The sequence below is a fragment of the Entelurus aequoreus genome, linkage group LG24, assembly GCF_033978785.1.
Source record: "Entelurus aequoreus isolate RoL-2023_Sb linkage group LG24, RoL_Eaeq_v1.1, whole genome shotgun sequence".
Lineage (NCBI taxonomy): Eukaryota > Metazoa > Chordata > Actinopteri > Syngnathiformes > Syngnathidae > Entelurus > Entelurus aequoreus.
Window position 1 is genome coordinate 105343 of NC_084754.1, and position 19687 is coordinate 125029.

General features: G+C 38.6%; 1 protein-coding gene across 3 annotated transcripts in view; it reads right to left on the reverse strand.

Annotated features, from left to right (window-relative positions):
• LOC133641683 (GTPase HRas) overlaps positions 1-19687 on the reverse strand; it is a 55310-nt gene that overhangs the window by 32780 nt on the left and 2843 nt on the right. The window lies entirely within an intron of this gene.

Sequence of the window (19687 nt, forward strand, 5' to 3'; positions counted from 1 at the left end):
GACATGAAGAATATATGAATACTTTTAGATATTTAGGGAAAGTAAATAAAAAAAATATCTTATCTTTAATTATGATCATGATTTCTGGTTATGTTAGGCCAGCAGAGAAGGCCCTGATGGCCCTGACGGCACACCATTGCTATTTTGGCTGGCTTGATTAAATTAGTTTGCTTGTCGGCGATATAAACATTTAAAAAGCAGTCTCCGCTGCATTACAAATAAAGCACTTTCACATCCCGCAGCAGCTAAAGTGCAATTGCGGCTCATCTCGAAGCCCCGTAATAGGCCACCGCCCACGCCAGAGGCCATTGTCAATGGCCACAGAGCTCCATGACCACGTAGACCTCCCCGCCGCGGGACATTAACAAAGTCTTACCGGGCTGCTGTAGCCAGTCGCCTCGTTTCATTTCCATGCAGTCCGCCGCGTGCGTTAAATACCGCACTGCTGTTAATAAATGGCGACAGGTGTGGATGCCTGCACAAAACGCTGTTTTGCTCGTCTCTCTGCAGTCCCACTAGAAGGACTAAGGACTAGCCATCGAGCTAAATAAAGTCTGGAGACACTTTTCCGTCGAGTTCCAACAACGGTGAGACCTGCTCCCCATTAGAATGTATGACCCTCTGCATCTGCACAAGCGTATGAATCCAGGAAATGCGGAAATGTAATTTTACATTGAAGGACTTTTTCAAATGAGTACAATCGTCACACTAAATAGCGCTATATTTTTATATTTTGTCTTTTACAAAGCATGTTTTACACTACAAATGATTGTCATTTTTATGGCCCCCCCAAAAAACAAAACTGGATAAAGGTATCGAAAAACTGAAATTTTATCGGAAAACGATAAAATGTCAGTAGTAGTAATGAACAAAAACACAAAGATTTGTATTCAAATACATAAATAACGTTTATTTTATTAGACTATTTCCTTTCAATGTCATGTACTCTCTGCTGTTTGTCTGTCCACTATTGTGTTGTATTAAAGGCCTACTGAAAGCCACTACTACCGACCACGCAGTCTGATAGTTTATATATCAATGATGAAATCTTAACATTATAACACATGCCAATACGGCCGGGTTAACTTATAAAGTGACATTTTAAATTTGCCGCTAAACTTCCGGTTCGAAACGCCTCTGAGGATGACGTATGCGCGTGACGTAGCCCGGCGAACACGGGTATGCCTTCCACATTGAAGCCGATACGAAAAAGCTCTGTTTTCATTTCATAATTCCACAGTATTCTGGACATCTGTGTTCGTGAATCTGTTTCAATCATGTTCATTGCATTATGGAGAAGGAAGCCAAGCAAGCAAAGAAGAAAGTTGTCGGTGCGAAATGGACGTATTTTTCGAACGTAGTCAGCCACAACAGTACACAGCCGGCGCTTCTTTGTTTACATTCCCGAAAGATGCAGTCAAGATGGAAGAACTCGGATAACAGAGACTCTAACCAGGAGGACTTTTGATTTGGATACACAGACGCCTGTAGAGAACTGGGACAACACAGACTCTTACCAGGATTACTTTGATTTGGATGACAAAGACGCAGACGTGCTACTGTGAGTATGCAGCTTTGGCTTTTTTTTGCGTATGTACGTAACTTTTTTAAAATATATAAGCTTTATGAACCTTGGGTTAGGTGAACGGTCTTTTGGGCTGAGTGATTGTGTGTGTTGATCATGTGTTTGAATTGTATTGGCGTGTTCTATGGAGCTAGGAGCTAGCAGAGGAGCTAGCATAACACATACCGTACCTACGTGCGCGTCACGTACGTAACTTTTTAAAAATATATAAGCTTTATGAACCTTGGGTTAGGTGAACGGTCTTTTGGGCTGAGTGATTGTGTGTGTTGATCAGGTGTTTGAATTGTATTGGCGTGTTCTATGGAGCTAGGAGCTAGCAGAGGAGCTAGGAGCTAGCATAACAAACACGCAGGTGTTATTATGCAGGATTAATTTGTGGCATATTAAATATAAGCCTGGTTGTGTTGTGGCTAATAGAGTATATATATGTCTTGTGTTTATTTACTGTTGTAGTCATTCCCAGCTGAATATCAGGTACCGTGAGTATGCAGCCTTGGCTGCTAAACATTCGATAACTTGACCGTATGTGCGCGTCACGTACGTAACTTTTTAAAAATATATAAGCTTTATGAACCTTGGGTTAGGTAAACGGTCTTTTGGGCTGAGTGATGGTGTGTGTTGATCAGGTGTTTGAATTGTATTGGCGTGTTCTATGGAGCTAGGAGCTAGCAGAGGAGCTAGGAGCTAGCATAACAAACACGCAGGTGTTTTTATGCAGGATTAATTTGTGGCATATTAAATATAAGCCTGGTTGTGTTGTGGCTAATAGAGTATATATATGTCTTGTGTTTATTTACTGTTGTAGTCATTCCCAGCTGAATATCAGGTCACCCCCGGCTCTCACAGCATCTTCCCTATCTGAATAGCTTCAACTCCCCACTAGTCCTTCACTTGCACTTTACTCATCCACAAATCTTTCATCCTCGCTCAAATTAATGGGGAAATTGTCGCTTTCTCGGTCCGAATCTCTCTCACTTCATGCGGCCATCATTGTAAACAATAGGGAACTTTGCGTATATGTTCAACTGACTACGTCACGCTACTTCCGGTAGGGGCAAGCCTTTTTTTTATCAGATACCAAAAGTTGCAATCTTTATCGTCGTTGTTCTATACTAAATCCTTTCAGCAAAAATATGGCAATATCGCGAAATGATCAAGTATGACACATAGAATAGATCTGCTATCCCCGTTTAAATAAAAAAAATTCATTTCAGTAGGCCTTTAAGGATGATTAGTGATGTGCATTTGGAGAGAGTGAAAATTTGTTAAAAAAATTGCAGGGTCATAAAAAATGTTTTTTTTTTATAAAGTCTAATCAACCAAAAAGTGTATGTCCCTTTTGCTGAAGACCACTGATCTAGATCACAACTAAGTGTAATGTAGATTAGATAAAACAAAGGTAGGCTTGGGCTAATTAAAAGTTTTGCCAGGGTGTACCCCGCCTACCGCCCGAATGCAGCCGACACTAGGCTCCAGCACCCCCCGCTACCCCGAAAGGGACAAGCGGTAGAAAATGGATGGATTTTGAGAGTATACCCTTTGAAATACAATAAACGTGTATTTCTTGTATACTTTAACATTGTAATTGGAATGTAAACTTTTAAATCTCCAAGTTAAATAAAACAAACAAATAAAAACATTTTGCATGTGAATAAAAATCACAACCAACAAAAATAAAATGTCTGTCTCCGTTAAGAGGAGGCGGGGGATCCTCAAATATACACAACCAAATAAAACAATTGGGCTAAATAAAGTATTGACAAACAAAGTCGCACTTCGATATTGAACATGTAGGCAGAGGTCCAGTTGAACATTACTGAACTATCAAGTTAGGACCTTTTTAAACACTAAACACCACAGTATAAGCAGATGTTTTACCAGGCCTTAGGCACAAAAAACTTAAGTCTAGCAGATTCCGAGCAAAGAACACCACAATGACATGACAACATGACAAATGCCTGTCAAAACTTTGCAGTTTTTTTTTTTAAATGCTAGTTTCTCAACAGTATTAAGTTGAGTTAATATTATTCACTTTCTGTGAGCCCATAATATTCTGCGCTGTTTCGGTTGCACTGACCTTGTTCACCAAACATCTCAGTGAGTGAGGACTGTCGGGACAAAAGCTCTACATCTTCATGTGCACATTTTTTTTTACCAGTCGGGTGGTTGTGTTTCAAGTGGGCATGTAAGTTTGTGTTGGATTTTTTGGTTGACACTACTCTCAGCACATTCGGCAAACTATCTCCTCAGTGTTGATAGGCTCATCTTGTTCCTAAGGTTGAAAACGAAATATTCCCATACTGGTGTGGAGGCGTTAGGTTTTGCTATCATCTTTTTTCTCCATATTTCTACCATTGCTACTGTGTTTGTCACGCTAACTTGATGCACCCGACTTTCCGCACAAAGACAAAGAGTCAAAGACACTTAATGACGGATAAGATGCTTCACACAAATCCTTTCATTCATATATACATGATATATGGTACAGCACAAACGCGTGCAGCTGCTGAAACCGATGAAAAGAGTGAATACTCTTGAAGCCCGGTGATTATGAAGGCTGGCAAAGTTATCAAGTTAATTTTCCTTTATCGTTTGATTAATTGACTTATCGAATTTCGGCCAAGGCCTAATCACAGGTCCCCTGGCTTGAAGCTTTAAATACTGATTGCTCTAAAGAGTACTGTACGGTGCCTATGTACTGGCATCAGATATTGCTTAAACATCTTTTTTTTCCACATAAGACAGTTGTCTTTGAAGGATTGAACAAAATAAATATTTGTGACCTTGTAACAGTGTATGGCGGTGGAAGCTTGGTGGCCCTGCAAAAAAACACAATTGCTTCCCTTTGCTGGAATGATAATATACGTATAATTGCAAATATTTATGCGTTATGTCATACACGCCTTTAAGAATATGTAATGCATCCTGCATTATATCATATATCATTATTTTCAGGTGATTGACGGAAAACATTGCACTTTTGTTGCATGTATGTTGTAAGACGATACAATGAGTTCATGCATACTTTTGCCTGTTCTCAACTTCAAGCCTATTTGTTGAACTGACACACTATGGTAAAAGTACTTGTACACTGTGACTTGTGATTTGTGTACCATAAGAACAATTGGCCACATTTGCCCCTGAATTATTCACATACAATTTTGTTTATTGGGCAATCACGTCTCTAAAAGCCTGCAGTGCACCTCACAAAATCTGTGCGAGCCTTCCTTCCGCTAACAGTACGTCTGTGTTTGGAGTTATTTATAACTTGCCACCTCCATCTTGGGAAATTAACAGTTGGTTTTGAAACCCTAGACCCCCTGCCTAAGCCAAGAGGATAATCTTACATGACAGTTTAAGGAGGGTGCTAGTGAAGTTAAATGATGGGGACAAAGTCTTAAAGTGAGGAAAAAAAGAGGGCAATTCTTTGGAGAAGTCAAGATATCAGCACTGCTGATGGTCATTGTGGCCAAAAAGCTATGTCACGCTAATTGCTGCCTCTTGCGATATCGATATAGGTCTCAAAATATTCTTTGGCATATAAATTATGATACAACCATTTCAAAACAGGTTACAAAGGCTTCTCCTTCGGCTGCTGACGTGTGGTAATGTACTGCGTCATTTCCATTTTTTTTATGCGTACTGATGGAACGAGCTGTCGACGCAACAGTACGCAGAGTGTAGTTGCTCTGTGTAGTTGTATTATTTTCTCTATAGCGGACCTGGGCAATTATTTTGACTCGGGGGCCACATTAAGAGAAAAAAATGTGCCTGGGAGCCAGTGTATAATTTTCTCGGAAATGAAAACTAGTGGTGGTCGACCAAGCTAAGACGGCTGTTGTACAGCAAGCAAAGCGTAAACTATCTGAGTAAAAAAGAGGCTTAAATCTTCCTGCAAAAAGCAGATGCGAGCAAAAAAAATCTAACTATGCAATGGAATAGATCCCTATACTTTATCAAAAAAAAAGATTTGTCGAATGATATCAAGGATTATACGTCGGTCGCGTTCTCAGACATATCAAACTATTGTGCTCCAGACACCATTCTACACGACAAAACAGATGGAAACTTGGAAAAGCATGGAGGTCTAAAACTTCTGCTGGGTCAAGGAAATTGGTATCAAGACTCTAGCGGATAAATCATGCCTCGTTTTTGCTTAGGTAAGGATGCATTTCAAGATTTACCTTTTGTGTCTACTGATGTTTGTTGCTGTTGCACACGCTGTTTACAAGTGGCGTGTTTTACCCTGTCTTTATCAAAATATAACTACAGATGTCAACATTGTGTATGTGCTGAAAGTTTCATTTATGATTGTTGCATTTGGTAAAAACTTAACTCTTTTAGGTTTTCCTGACATTTGTTTTCTTTTACTTAGACTCGTTGAGTTGGTGCTTTTTGAAACACTCGTAGCAAACGTGTTTAAAAACTACAAATAATATCATGATAATACTTAAATTGGGAAATAATAACCGTTAAATGTATATCAAACAAACCTTGAATGGAGTGATCACTGCAAACCCATGCATTCTTGGACACTGCTCCCTTGGACTGGAGTGTGTGCTGCATGCTTTGCTCGTCATTTCGTAAAATCTTGCACTTTCCTCTCTTTTTAATGACATTTCGAGGAACTCTGAAGAAACGTTTATCCTTTTTGTGATTTGAACGATTTGTACAGCCAAAAACAACATAAGCATAGAGCATTTTTTTCTTCGAGAAAGGCTAAATGACGCCTATTACCCATTGAAAACAAAGCTAGCTTGACCACCACGCGTATTCATTGGGCGGGACATGAGCCAGACGTGAGCCAGACAGCTATACCGGTATACCGCCCAGTCCTAGTGTGTCGTAGGTTTGTTCACCAAACACGAAGTGAGTGTGGACTGTCGAGTGGTTGTGTTTCAAGTGGGCGTGCAAGTTTGTTGTAGTTGCACATATTCGGCAAACTGGTTACTCAGTGTTGATAAGCTCATCTTGTTTCAAAAGTTTAAACTGAAATATTCCCACACTGGTGCAGTGGCATTTGGTTTTGTGATAATTTTGTCGAGGTGAGCTGCTACATGCTAACTAGTTGCACTGTGTGATGCTAGCAGGCCAGCGCCCCGCGTCACCGCTCAATGAGTCAAAGACACTTAATGAGGACAAGAGAATTCACCCACTTCTTTTCAATCCACTATGGCACAAACGTGCATAGCTACTGAAAGTGACAACAAGCGTGAATGGTCTTGAAGCATGCACATGGCGGTTTATCGACGCTGGAAAACTTACCGACTTAATCTTTAATTATTGTTGATTAATTGACTTAACGAATATTGGCCGAGGCCTAAAAAAAAAAAACAGTACAAGAATAGTCATATTTCTCAGTATACATTCTGCTGTCCTTTTAAGTGCTCAATTGGTAAAATAATCCATACTGCCAGAACCACAAGTCTACTGCAGAGATAATAGATATTTAATGGAGCGTTGATGGTAAGGAGACCCTCTCTGGGGAGGTATTACAATCAAATACGAGGCTCCACGACAGCTAGCCGCACCCTACTACTGCACTCCGATGACATCATTCTCCCAAACAGCATCCCAAAACAAGTGTTGACTGGCTGATGAGCAATCACTGTTTGGATATTCACCATTCCAGAATGTCAATTTTAGACATAAAATATCTTAAGCTGGAGAAAGTAGCAAATAATGAAGAAAACCATCCGTGTTCCACCTTGGAAAAAACTACAGGGTCATTCTTTAGGCGGCCGTAGCAGGGAGAGACCGTGGAGGCAGCAGCACAGATGAAAAGGCCAGCTGACCTCCAGAAAGCACAATTGGTTAGAGGAGCCAATGACATGTCAGACACAAAATGCTCATTGGTTAGTCTTTCTTGAGAACACGGGAGTGGGTCACTGTTGTGCTTCTGACAGACAGTAAATTTTCAAAGAAATTTAATTTGTTCATAGTCATTTAAATTCTTTGCATCTAAAAAGAAGTTCAATATAGACACTGTATAGGTATAATAGGAATATAATACACATAGGTAATATAATAGGCATCAATAAAATCTACACAACAATACACACAAGGAGCCTAACTTAACATTTTAATTCAGTTACATATCACAAACTAGCCAATCCAGGCCAATAGAGGAAATAGGGCTGCAATGATTAGTCGACATTGTTGACAAATGTCGACAATAAAATTGGTCGCCGACAATTATATTTAACTACAATAGTCATGATTTCATCACTCGTGTTTTTCCAGGCGGAAGCAAGTCCACATCGCCACTCGCAAAAACGTTGCCAATGTAAAGTGTGAGAACATTTCCTCTTATTCTTGTTAAAAACATGAATAGCTTGCTCATTTTGCAAAGCGGACTTTGTCTTTATGGTAGCACATCTGTGATACGCAAGCATTTAAAGCGGAGGCATGATGTCGGATATCTGCAGGGAGGATGTGATAGCTTTTGCCTTGCTAGCCAGCTAACAAGTGTGAGACAAAATTGTGTGAAAAATAACTTTATCATTTTAGCCAAAGTCAGCCAGCTAAACCTTGTCTACATCAATTAAAGTACATTTTAAAGTAGCGTAAATTTTCAGTGCCGTAAAAAATGTCACAATAAGAAACACACACACAGAGACAGACGGGCATCAATGTGTAGGTATCATAAGATTAAACATACAATCTATTAAATAGCCAACATGTTAAGAATTAATCAAATATATAATTGTACACAATGAGTTTATGGAGTGCTAAAACTGCTGGGAGTTAATCAATAGGCAATATACCAGTGTACAGCTTTTTAAACATCATCACAAAATGCTTTTTTTTTTTTTTTTAAGGAAGTTAGCTGCTGTGTTTTGTTGTTTGTTTTCATTGCTGCTAGCTTAACAGAGTTTTTAATACATAAACAAGGTTAATTGAATTTTTTTTTTTTAGCAATTTGCCTTTTGTTTCTTTTAAATTGACATTTAAATAGTCATTCTCATTTTTGTTGCAGTATAAATTAGGGCTGTCAAATGATTACAATATTTAATCGCAATTAATCGCATTGTTCATAGTTAACTAAAAATTAATCGCAGATATAATTTTTCATCATTAATAAGTGTACCCTAGACATATCATTTTCAGGGGGGTGGCTTCATATTTCTGCATGACAATGTTTTAACCTTCTTTATTAATTATTAAAATGTAATAATGCGCCTGTTAATCATTATGAAATCGAAGACTTGACCAGAACATGTTATAAAAGAATTTACACAATATTTCAGCCAGTCAGAAAAAAAATTGTCCTTTCTTGTCAGGAGAACAACTTGCCATGGCTTTGAACCTGATATTTCCATAAGGTTAACTTTCCTTTGTCCATTTCTGCTTGCTTGTGGCTCATCAGTAGCAAGTGAACTGCAGCAAAGTTCCATGCTACGGCACGGCTCGAGTCTAAAAGGAAGTGTTCGCGTTAATCGCCAGATAAAAAAATGTGGGCCGTTATTGAAATTTATATTTAACGTTTTATCGTCTTAACTTTGACAGCCCTAGTATAAATAAATATTAATTAATTAGTCATCTTTGTTGTTCGTAAGCACATGCTTAAAATAACTTAAGCTACATTTAGAAGTCAATGGAAAATTAAAACCATTAAATATGTGTATGCTTTATTATCCGACTATTCGACTAATTGTTAAGATAATCGGTGACTAATTTACTGTCAAAATAATCGTTAGTTGCAGCCCAATAGGAAATCCATATACATTTTTTGTTTGTGAAAAGTCACACCCATAATTGTCAAGTTCTAGCTCAAGGATGAGAAATAGATTGATAGATCGCTAGATAGATAAATTGATAGATAGATTGACAGAACAATAGAGTGTGACACCCATTTCTCTCCCTTGAAGATGAACATTTGACTAGATTTTCCTAGCTAATTATGGGAATTACTTGTATTATTTATATACAATTATTAAAGGAATTGGGCTGAATGGTTGAACTCCTTTTTTGATGCCGATCTACTGAGCTGAAGAATTCTACCTAAAAAGTTGTGCAGTTGATCTGGTTCCGTAGCGAATGTTCTTCTTTAGACCACATATAGTAGAACATGGTGTCCATACTGGCTACAGCCAACCAGTACATTCCATTTTGCCTCTAATGCTTCAACAACCTCCACACAATTCTACTAATAAATTAGTGCCGGAACGATATGCAGTAATACTAATATGACCATCCCTAATTTCCATTTATGAACATTAAGTCTATATTGCAGATGCGGAAGAGAGTTTTTTCTAATATGTTGTCTCTCTAATGTACTGTAGCTCAATAAAGTCCTATCCATCTATTGTCGGTTTGCAAAGGTCGGGGTACACCCTGCAGTTGTTGCCAGTCAATCACAGTTAACTTTTCAAAATATGTGGTACCCAGAGAAAAAACCCATGCACGCACGGGGGGGAACATACAAACTCCGGACTGAGAGGCTGACATGCTAACCACTAGGCCACTGTACGGCTCAAAAAAGCCCTCTAATGTGCAAACAGCTCTGAGTAGATGCCCGATATCTTTTCGACCCTGAATATACGGAAGATTAACTACAATTTTTAGAAGATGTGTGCTAAGCAGATCATGCTATAGTGCTACAGCAAACAGAGGACAACAACTATGCTGGCTGAGTTTACCAGCGTTTACCACAGATAAATTAAACAATGCCTTTGCTAAACGGACAACCAGCGCATGTAGGCCACTTAAAGGCCTACTGAAACCCACTACTACCGACCACGCAGTCTGATAGCTTATATATCAATGATGAAATCTTAACATTGCAACACATGCCAATACGGCCGGGTTAACTTATAAAGTGCAATTTTAAATTTCCCGGGAATCTTCCGGTTGAAAACGTGTAGGTATGATGTTTGATAAGGAATTATCGAGTTCGAGCCTATTATCGAATCCTCTTATCGAACCGATTCCTTATCGATTCTCTTATCGAGTCCAGATAGGGTGTTGTATATGGAAAAAAACACACAATATTTGGTTTAACAAAAGCTCACTTTTATTATATAATAAAAAAATAAAATCTAATAAATAAATAAATATTGACTGTTACCCACCGAAAAAAATAAAATAAAATAAATAAATATTGACTGTTGTTACCCAAAGTATATTAAGTGGGATTTTTCAGAGAAACAAATATATACAGTAACACAAAAACAACCTGTCTCTGTGATCACTATAGGTGTATAAATAATAATATAGTGTTAAATAAAATCAGTCCCTTGGGCACAAAACTGAAAATAATACAGCTCTCCAAAAAGTGCACTTCTGCTGCTATTTGACATAACTGTTTGTTATGATGCTTTGACATTTTTGCACTTTATTTCTTTATTGAAAGAACATTCTATGAAGAGAAAAGTTATTTGCAAATGTGGTTACAATGCTAATAAATGAAAAGTTAAAGCTAAAAAAAGAAATACACTTTATTGAGTTAACATTATTTCTTTATGGGGGAAAAATGTTATGAGCTAGAGAATATAACAACTACACTACCCAACTTGCAACGGGAGTTACGAGCATGCGCGGTAGCCCCGAAAAGTGTTGCATGTTGCCACGCTGTGAAAGTAAACGTCAAGAACTCAGCCAACACGCCTCGTCTGCATTATTTATAATTAGACAGACAACACATCTACAGTGTGATTTTGTTTTGTTTACAAGGAAAGAAAAACAAAAGTTAAAAAAGGGAGATATGTTGTATATATATGTATGTGCTGCGGTTGTTTTAAGAACGTTGCGACAGCTGCCGTAAAGGAGGTGCGTTGCTATGTTTCCGGTTGGTCGTAAAAGTGTTCGTCATGTGTTTTACCCTGCTAAAATCTCTCAGTAAAGTTATTCGATGGATTATAGCTTTTGTTTTGAACTTTATTAAATAACTTTATTACACCTTGGAGCGCTTTTTCCCGTCCATTGTTTTCCTGCTTTCGCTATCTGCGCCTAATGACTGAGCTACGTGACGTCATTTATTGTGATGTCCAACGGAGCATTTCTGGTCGGGACGGGATTCGAATAAAGAATCAACTCTTTTCCTTTACTATAGTGGTCTCGATAACGGGTACCGGTTCTCAAAAAGGGATTTGAGTCCGAGGACTCGGTTCTTTTCTTATCAAACAACCGGGAAAACCGGTTTCGAGTATCATCCCTAGGTATGATGATGTTTGCGCGTGACGTCAATGGTTGAAGCGGAAGTATTCGGACACATTGTATCCCAGCTCTGTTTTCATCGCAAAATTCCACAGTATTCTGGACAACTGTGTTGGTGAATCTTTTGCAATTTGTTTAATGAACAATGGAGACTGCAAAGAAGAAAGCTGTAGGTGGGATCGGTGTATTAGCGGCTGGCTGCAGCAACACAACCAGGAGGACTTCGAGTCGGATAGCAGACGCGCTATCGGACGCTAGCCGCCGACCGCATCGATGATCGGGTGAAGTCCTTCGTCGCGCCGTCGATCGCTGGAACGCAGGTGAGCACGGGTGTTGATGAGCAGATGAGGGCTGGCGTAGGTTGATAGCTAATGTTTTTAGCATAGCTCTGTCGAGGTCCCGTAGCTAAGTTAGCTTCAATGGCGTCGTTAGCAACAGCATTGCTAGGCTTCGTCCGGCGGTACAGCATTAACCGTGTGGTTACAGGTCCAGAGTTTGGTAGTATTGTTGATCTTCTGTCTATCCTTCCAGTCAGGGGCTTATTTCGTCTGTTTCTATATGCATTTAAGCACGATGCTATCACGTTAGCTCCGTAGCTAAAGTGCTTCACCGATGTATTGTCATGGAGATAAAAGTCACTGTGAATGTCCATTTCGCGTTCTCGACTCTCATTTTCAAGAGGATATAGTATCCGAGGTGGTTTAAAATACAAATCCGTGATCCACAATAGAAAAAGGAGAAAGTGTGGAATCCAATGAGCACTTGTACTTAAGTTACGGTTAGAGCGAAAAAAGATATGTCCTGCACTGCACTCTAGTCCTTCACTCTCACGTTCCTCATCCACGAATCTTTCATCCTCGCTCAAATTAATGGGGTAATCGTCGCTTTCTCGGTCTGAATCGCTCTCGCTGCTGGTGTAAACAATGGGGAAATGTGAGGAGCCCTTCAACCTAGTTGTGAGTTCAAACCCCGGCCGGGTCATACCAAAGACTATAAAAATGGGACCCATTACCTCCCTGCTTGGCACTCAGCATCAAGGGTTGGAATTGGGGGTTAAATCACCAAAAATGATTCCCGGGCGCGGCTACGCTGCTGCCCACTGCTCCCCTCACCTCCCAGGGGGTGATCAAGGGGATGGGTCAAATGCAGAGGACAAATTTCACCACACCTATTGTGTGTGTGACAATCATTGGTACTTTAACTTTAACTTTAACCTGCGACGTCACGCTACTTCCGGTACAGGCAAGGCTTTTTTATCAGTGACCAAAAGTTGCGAACTTTATCGTCGATGTTCTCTACTAAATCCTTTCAGCAAAAATATGGCAATATCGCGAAATGATCAAGTACGACACATAGAATGGATCTGCTATCCCCGTTTAAATAAGAAAATTTAATTTCAGTAGGCCTTTAACATCTCTAAAGACCAAGTGCTGCAAGATGCCGTATGTTGCCAACTGCTGTCGCACAACTACCTTGGAGGTAGTTTGTATAAAAAAAAAGATCAACACTGTCATCTGAAAAGGTAAATAAGATCATTTGTTTAAGCAACTGATTAAACTAAGGAAGAGTAATGCAGATTTAAATGGTGCACTATGTAAAGTTGTTTATGGGTGTGTTTAATTTATCTATCTCTTGTTTGCTATAATTTTGCAAAGGCTTTCAAAATGGGCACCTAATTCTTACAATACTCATTGTCACCAACGTTTGAGCAAATTAATGACTTGCAGTTCAGTAAAACATTTAACATGTTTTCCTGTATGACATTGTGACTTCAAAATTGCATTTTGTATCTAAAACTTAACCTAACAATCTCTGTGAATCCTTTCAGTCGGATTTGAGGGCAATATCTCTACTCAGACAGCCCTCGCAAAACTGACTATTTGATCTATTGATAACTATGGATGCTGACGCGTCATCCATGTTGTTGCTACTTGAGCTCAGCGCTGCTTTCGATACAGTCGATCATAACATTCTATTAAACTGTATCAAAACACATATCGGTATGTCAGACATAGCGTTTTCTTGGTTTAACTCCTGTCTTGCTGAAAGGATGCATCCATCCATCCATTTTCTTCCGCTAATCCGAGGTCGGGTCGCGGGGGCTGCAGCCTAAGCAAAGAAGCCCAGACTTCCCTTTCTAAGAGATGCAATGAGTCTCTTATAACAACGTGCCCTCAGCATATGTTAAGGTAACATGCAGAGTTCCACAGGGTTCGGTTCTTGGCCCTGCACTCTTCAGCATCTACATGCTGCCGCTAGGTGACATCATACGCAAATACGGTGTTAGCTTTCACTGTTATGCTGATGACACCCAACTTTACATGCCCCTAAAGCTGACCAACATGCCAGATTGTAGCCATCTAGAGGTGTGTCTTAAAGTACCAGGAGAGTGGAAAAACAAGTTGACTTTATACACTACCGTTCAAAAGTTTGGGGTCACATTGAAATGTCCTTATTTTCAACGAAGATAACTTTAAACTAGTCTTAACTTTAAAGAAATACACTCTATACATTGCTAATGTGGTAAATGATTATTCTAGCTGCAAATGTCTGGTTTTTGGTGCAATATCTACATAGGTGTATAGAGGCCCATTTCCAGCAACTATCACTCCAGTGTTCTAATGGTACAATGTGTTTGCTCATTGGCTCAGAAGGCTAATTGATGATTAGACAACCCTTGTGCAATCATGTTCACACATTTGAAAACAGTTTAGCTTGTTACAGAAGCTACAAAACTGACCTTCCTTTGAGCAGATTGAGTTTCTGGAGCATCACATTTATGGGGTCAATTCAACGCTCAAAATGGCCAGAAAAAGAGAACTTTCATCTGAAACTCGACAGTCTATTCTTGTTCTTAGAATTGAAGGCTATTCCACAAAATTGTTTGGGTGACCCCAAACTTTTGAACGGTAGTGTATGGTTAATTGTGTTTTATTGTATCTAGAGATACATATTATCGGCCGATAAATGCTTTAAAATGTAATATCGGAAATTATCGGTATCAGTTTCGAAGTTATTGGTATCGGTTTCAAAAAGTAAAATGTATGACTTTTTAAAACGCCGCTGTGTACACGGACGTAGGGAGAAATACAGAGCGCCAATTAGGGCTGGGCAATATACCGATATACTCGATATATCGCGGGTTTGTCTCTGTGCGATATAGAAAATGACTATATCGTGATATTTGAGTATACGTTCTCACACAGTTGCTTTTAGCTGCGGGCATTAAACTGCATGTGTTTCTCCCTCTTTCTTGTCTCTCCTTCTCACAGAGACTTAAAACAAGCGCACCTTCTTACACAAGTCACGTGTGCAACATCACACGCTCCCGCGGAGCAGAGAGGTAGCGACATGGCAACATTAGTTGTGATGCTAACGGAGTGGTGCGAGTGGTAATAAGAGAGAGAGAGAAAGTGTGAATCTGGTAACAAATGGAGGAAGAATGAATTCCCAAGAAAAACAGCACGGGGTCCATCGTCTGGCGGTGGTTTGGCTTCAAGCGGGAATATGTTGAACAATTATGCGGCAAAAGCGTTGCTACTACAAGTAGCAGCACTGCTAATTTGTAGCATCATTTGAAAAGTCACCCGCTAGAGAATGAAGAGTGCTTCAAACTCTGCATGTCAACATCTCCGTTCGGTGCCACACCAACAAAATGCCGAAGCAACAATTTCCACATCAACACCGTATGACATATACTATTTGACATGCAGCTCATTTTTATGTGACACTTATTGAAATATCTTGTGTGACATCATGCACAAAAGTGCACTTTATTTGTTTTAAACTATTGTAGTGGTGTTCTGTACAAAAAGTGCACTTTAATTTAGTGTTCTTTTCATATGTCATCTTAGTGACATCATGCACAAAAGTGCACAAATAGCTTGTTTTAAAATGTCTTTGGCAATCTTGCACTTTCTGTTTTGGAAATGACATGAATGTTTGTGGCACTACTTAATGACTGTTTAATAAATACAGTTTTGGTAAATTACTTAGTTGTGATTTCCCTCTCTGCATGAAAGTTTAAAATGAGCATATATTAATGAAGTATGAACAAGAATATTTTAATGTAGACACATAGAATCATCATACTGCTGTGATTATATGCATCAAGTGTTCATTCAAGGCTAAGGCAAAATATTGCGATATATATCGTGACATGGCCTAGAAATATCGAGATATTAATAAAAGGCCATATCGCCCAGCCCTAGCGCCAATAAACCTTAAAGGCACTGCCTTTGCGTGCCGGCCTAGTCACATAATATCTACCGGTACATCTTTTCACACACACAAGTCAACGCAGGGAGAGCATGTCCCAAATTCCAAGCTGCTGTTTTGAGGCATGTTAAAAAAAATAATGCACTTTGTGACTTTAATAATATATATGGCAGTGCCATGTTGGCATTTTTTTCCATAACTTGAGTTGATTTATTTTGGAAAACCTTGTTACATTGTTTAATGCATCCAGCTGGGCATCACAACAAAATTAGGCATAATAATGTGTTAATTCCACGACTGTATATATCGATATCGGTTGATATCGGAATCGGTAATTAAGAGTTGGACAATATCGGAATATTGGATATCGGCAAAAAAGCCATTATCGGACATCTCTAATTGTATCCATTAAACCATCTCAAAGTGTATTTGCAATCCGCAAAATATGTGAAAATACCGTCTAAACATCACAAAATGCCACAAATTTAGTCAGCTATTTTGAATATTCTGCTCCTAACGGCTTCGGTAATTTCTGTAGATTGACGTCACTGGAGTAACAGTTCTGTACTCTGACCATAGTATCAGATCAGTCATACTGGAAATATGCAAAAATTAGACAGATATGTACTGTCTATCATTCACAATCCCTATGTAAGACATAAACACATATGTTTTTCTTTTTTTTATGCATTCTAATTCGTAGATAAATACATAAATAGTCTGTCAATAGGGGCTCTCTTTTCCGCCCACAAAACTCTCTAAAGAGCCACCGAAAACCCGCCAACAACAGTCTATACAAATATTGTGACCTGAATATTAACCAAATATTAGCGATGTTGTTATTATAAGCGCCAATGCAGACAAACTATTTTTAGCGGCGAATTGATAACACACAGCTAAGTAGCCGTCTGCTGCTTTACTGTGAGCTGGCCGTGATAGCCTGCTGCTACCGCATCATCACGTCTAAGCTCGTCAAAGTAATTTTAGATTATAAATCATGTCTCTCATCTGGATATTAGGAGGATTTAGCCAGAAATCTAGAAGTTCGTCATCTGTGACATTGGAGACAAACACACACAACCAAAGACAGTGTCTGCAGGGAGACTTTTCCTTGTTAACCCTTAATGTGAATCATGATTAATTCATCATCTGAATGATGACATTGACGACATATGATACTAGCTTCAATATAGAGGAAACATGTTTTGCCACTCTACTGGTACTTTAATGAAATTAAACAATGGATGTCCAGCAACGTTTTACAATATGTAAGACAAATGCTTACATTTATGGTTATTGTAACAATATGCATTTGAAAGTATTTAAGCCTTTTTTATGTCTGATAAATTAAAGAGTTTGCCATTTGTATGGTAGTAATGTGATTGTAAAGGACTGTTGTTGATCCGATCGATGTTGATGGGCTAAAACTTAGTTTTTGTTTAGAAGCTACATAGTATGTTAACTGTTATTTGTTCATGCACATAATGAATATTACAGTGTTTACTAATATTCATTAAATCAATGTATTCTTGGTTGCCAAAATGATTCAATGTAATATCATTTGTGCATAAATTATTAGATTACCCATAAGAGAGTTCCATTTATGATAACTGTTGAAGTACCCTTTAAAAACTTGAAATTAACCAAAACGGGTGTTGCCAAAAAGTGATTCAATGTAATATTTTGGTATTGACATCTCATCTGTGCATCTTCTGGGTATTCTAGTAATTTATGCACAGATGAGACGTGTCAATATCTAAATATTACTTTGAATCAATTTTTGGCGACCAAGAATACATTGATTTAATGAATACATCCAAACACTTTATTAGTACTTATTATGTGCATGAACAAAGAACAGTATGTAGTTTTTAAACAAAAAATATGTTTTGGTACATCAACGTCAGATCAAAAACAGTCCTTTACAATCACATTCATACAAATGGCCAACTCTTTAATTTTTCGGACACGATAAAAGATTAAATAATTTCAAATACATATCTTTACAATAACTAGGGCTGGGCGATATGGACGAAAAAGTATATCTCGATATATTTTTACTTAAACTCGATATTCAATATATATCTCAATATATTTTCCGGTGAAAGTATACATATAAAGATACTCATTTTTGAGCGAAATGCAGTGAAATTTAACTGAATGACAACTGTACTATAAACACTTTTATTAACACAGTTAGTCAAGATGGGTATTAAAAGCACAGAAAATAAACACAGAATTACATAACATAAATAAAATAGAAAAATATTATTTCTACATAAAATAAATAACATAGCTGTGCAAATAATACAAAATGTATCAAACTCAGATAAAAAATACATTTGCAGGCAGGCACTTTTTAATTCCCAGTCGACGATGTAATGGACTGTCACACGTACGGTTCTGTGGTCCTACTAGACCACAGGTCTCACAGGTCTGTGGTCAGTGCCAAAAAAGTGACTTGACTTAATTGTGCGACTATGATCTTGTTGTTTGTTTCAAAATGATTCAACTATTCAATGTCAACATGGAAAGAGTAGAAATAATGTCAGCTACTGTCTTGTTTTAAAACACCAATGAAAATTAAAGTTAGCATTTAGACACTATACTGTAGCAAAAGTCATCACATGTCTGCCACAATCATGTGTGTTCTTAAATGTGTATTCCAAGTCTTCCACGCCGAGAACAGTTTTGATTTGGGCTTACATGGTAAACAACTCAAATGAATGTTTTATCAGACGCATACATTTGTCCAAATGTGGCCAAGTAGACACATTGTGGGTTTCCTAGATGTGGTCTACATTGCTAAAAGAAAAATCTAAGGAAGAGAATCCCTCTGCCATCTTCCACTATTTTTTTTAATATGTAAATCGCCCACTTGAAAATTCCCTCTTCTCTTCTACAACTCTCTCGCCGTCATTTGGGATGTCTGTTGGGATTTCCCTTCCTGGTTCCATGACCCGCCTTATGTTGCCTTTGAGTAACGTATCTTACAAACTCGATATATCGCCAAGCCCTAACAATAACCTTGAATATAACTAGAGATGTCCGATAATATCGAGCTGCCGATATTATCGGCCGATAAATGCTTTAAAATGTAATATCGGAAATTATCGGTATCGGTTTCAAAATTATCGATATCTGTTTCAAAAAGTAAAATTTATGACTTTTTAAAACGCCGCTGTGTACACGGACGTAGGGAGAAGTACAGAGCGCCAATAAACCTTAAAGGCACTGCCTTTGCGTGCCGGCCCAGTCACATAATATCTACAGCTTTTCACACACACAAATGAATGCAAGCATATTTGGTCAACAGCCATACAGGTCACACTGAGGGTGACCGTATAAACAACTTTAACACTGTTACAAATATGTGCCACACTGTGAACCCACACCAAACAAGAATGACAAACACATTTCAGGAGAACATCCGCACCGTAACACAACATAAACACAACAGAACAAATACCCAGAACCCCTTGCAGCACTAACTCTTCCGGGACGCTACAAAATACACCGCCCGCCACCCCCTCCCCCCCACCTCAACCCCGCCCCCTCAACCCCGCCAACCTCAACCTCCTGTTTTGAGGCATGTTAAAAAAAATAATGCACTTTGTGACTTCAATAATAAATATGGCAGTGCCATGTTGGCATTTTTTTCCATAATTTGAGTAGATTTTTTTTGGAAAACCTTGTTACATTGTTTAAAGCATCCAGCGGGGCATC